This window comes from Sorex araneus, chromosome 1 (genome assembly GCF_027595985.1).
Source record: "Sorex araneus isolate mSorAra2 chromosome 1, mSorAra2.pri, whole genome shotgun sequence".
Taxonomy (NCBI): Eukaryota; Metazoa; Chordata; class Mammalia; order Eulipotyphla; family Soricidae; genus Sorex; species Sorex araneus.
The window spans coordinates 210474740-210478265 of record NC_073302.1 but is presented as its reverse complement, the minus strand read 5'-3'; positions in this window follow the sequence as shown (position 1 = coordinate 210478265).

Genomic DNA, 3526 nt, shown 5'->3' with positions numbered 1-3526 from the left:
AGACAAAACAAAAATCTAGATTCCTTTAGATAACTTACCAACATCTAAAACCATAATGATAATCCAGCACTTCAGGTGTCTAATCAAAATCCTCACCACTTCAATACAAAATGATTAGCCTTGAATTTTAAGGTATTTTATCACAATTATTTTCTTAATATAGTTCATACAATTTTAGTTGTAATAACGTGAGTAATTTTAATATCCACCTTTATTAGCACAGACTAAAAGGGAAAGAGAAAGGGAGATAAATGATGAAGAGGATAGAATTCTAGGAATATGGGCATGGCGTTTCAGCTTTTCAAGCTGAAAGTGATCTGGAAATTGGTATCCAAAACTAAAAATAGTGTTAGCATTATAAAGATAGTGAATACAGTTAGTTTTAGGTAAAATAAGGAATATGGTAATTTATTAGGTGATTTGATGAAATCATAGTGAAATGCCAAGTACCCCTATTAGTCAGCCTTCAAAAGAATAATTAATTCAGGGTTGGTCAATTCCTGAACTCAATTCTTTTATTTTTTGAAGTGACACGTAGCAATCAAAGTCTTTCAGAAGTTAGTATCCTGAACATTGAATCTGTCTGCTAGTAATAATGACTAGAAAACTTGAAAAAAGGAGAAGTGTGTATGTGTGTATGTGAGTGTGTGTGTATGTGTGCACACACATGTGAGCACATATGACCACACATACTCATGAAGTTCTGAACAAAGCAAAATCACGACGTTACTATGGTCACTCTAAGTAGCACTGCAGCACTGTAAGCACTGCCATCCCGTTGTTTATCGATTTGCTTTAGTGGGCACAGTAACATCTCCATTGTGAGACTTGTTATTACTGTTTTTGGTGTATCAAATATGCCACAGGGAGCTTGCCAGGCTCTGCCGTTTGGGCGGGATACTCTCAGCAGCTTGCCGGGCTCTCCGAGAGGGATGGAGGAATCAAACCTGGCTTGGCCCCATGAAAGGCAAACGCCCTGTCCACTATGCTATCACTCCAGTCCCAAGTAAGTCTCTTAATCTCCATCTTGTCTGTATACACATCATTTAAAATAGATTTTTGTAATTTTTCTAACAAAATCATCTATTATCCTGTTCTTTGTATCTGGGTTGATTCTTATATCCATATTTTTAGCCCTGTGATTTACAGCTATGATAATGGCAGTATTTTATGAAAAAAAAAAAAAAAGATTTCCAGCACCACATCAAGTACCGGCTTCCCTCCACCATGGCTTCTGTAGGCTGGACTTCATGACTTGCGTGGTTAGTGCCTTTATGATTTCACTCAGATTTCTGCCAAGGAGATGGAGATATATCCTGACTTATTCAAGGACGATAAATGGAAAAAAGGTAGAGTGCTTAGTCAACTGCAAAAAAGAGTTACAGACAAAAGTTTACTGAAGTTGGCATCAGAGATCAGACAAACTGTCCCATTAAGTCCCAGGCTCAAGTGTGGGACATTTTAAATCATTATTCTATCATGATTTAAGTGAGTTATTGTTTAATGTAATAAATTTGGGGGACAATAATGATTCTAAAGTGGGTACAACACTTGCCTTGCTCAGGAAAGCAAATGATATGATAAATTTGCATATAAGAAAATATGGTATGATAACAATAAAAGTGAAGGGTGCAAAGTTTCGTTAGAAGAAAAAAAACATGAATGATTTTGTACAGTAGCTTGCATAAAGGCAATTCTAGTGAAAAAAATATGTGAAAAAACGCAAAGATTTTAAAGTATAGAATTTATACGACTTCTTGTTTATGTATCTTGCTTAGTAGCTCAAGAGGTGTCAAATATGATCTCTTGATTTAGATATGACAGTGCTAGAGGAAAACTTTATGAAAAAAAATAATAAGGTTATATTGCATGAGCACAATAAAAATTTTATACTGAGAGAAAACAAATCATTTTTTTACATTATCATATGAAAAATAGATAAGCCAATACCATCTTTCTCACTATATTATAACCAGGAAAATTTGCTAGAGATGATTTAGAGAGTGCCTATATCATTTCACTTGAAAATCTTCTAGCAGGTGGTTTCCAACATGGACATGGATATTTGATGCTAAGTATCATTATAATTAGTATTATCCTGTGCACAGCAGAAACTCAGTTTTTAATTTTATTGTTTACATAAGAGAGAGGTAAAAAAATACCAGAGCTTAGAGATTGCATAAAGAAATAAATGTCATGTCTTTGCAATTAATATAAATCCAGTATTTACCCAAGGTTTCCCTTTTGTGGTATAGCTGACTTTTGGTCCATCCAACATTGCTCAGGGATTACTCCTGGCAGGACTGAGGATTGTACTGAAGTGTGTTATGCGCAAGGGAGTAAGTTGAGTTTCATTTTTAAAATGGATATTTATTTTTGTATTTTGATTCCACCCAGTGATGCTTGGCTCTTACTTCTGGTTCTGTGTTCAGGGATCACTCCTTGCAGAGCTCTGAGAACTCTGTGGAGTGCCTGTGGTTGAACCCAAGCCAGATCTTGATCAGGGTTTCTTAACTTTGATGTTTTTGAAACTTGGAACAGCTAATTCTTTCTTCAAAAGAATTATCCTACTATACTGTGAAGTGAAGATGTCTCCATGACATCTATGCACTAGAAGTCTTTTCAGGTTTGCGACATTAAAAAAAATTAAATCTTGGGTTGGAACTATAGCTCATTGGCTGGAACACATGCATTGCATTCAGGAGACCTGGGTTCAGTCCCTGGTTCAACATGGTCCCCAAACGCAATCAAGAGTGATATCTCAGGACTGAATACGGAGTAGACTTTGAGCCCTACTGGTGTGACAACTCCCCCCCAAAAGGTAAGTTATTGTGAAGTATCCCATAAATTGTAAAGTAATCCTTGCTTTCAAGTATGCTGTTATATAGTAGCAGTTAATTAATTTGTAATATTTCTTGTCATTTTAATTTAAGTTAATGCTTCAAATTCAGAAATTAACATTGTATTCACCATCACTGTAACTTGTTATATTAGTCACATGATATATTCAATAGTCATTGGCTGGAGAGATAGAAAAGTGGTAAGGCATTTGCCTTGCAGGAGGCTGACCTGGGTTCAGTTCCTCCACCCCTCTCGGAGAGCCCGGCAAGCTACGGAGAGTATCTCGCCCACAGAGCAGAGCCTGGCAAGTTACCCGTGGTGTATTGGATATGCCAAAAACAGTAACAAGTCTCACAATGGAGATGTTACCAGTGCCCGCTTGAGCAAATCGATGAGCAACGGGATGACAGTGATAGCGACAGTGACAGTGACATTACAATAACTAAATAAGTTATTGCTGTTTTTTATTGATCATAACTTGTAATACAGGTGCTAAAATCTTTAGAAGATACAGAATGTTTTAATCTTTCATATAATTGTTAATGAGTTTAAATTAGAAAATAATTTCAAAAAGATATCTGTATAAGAAATAAAACCAATGATGATTTTGAGAAAAAAGATGAGAGTAAAACTTTAAGTAATTATAATAACCATGATTTTTTTGTTTATTTCTAAAATGAATTGG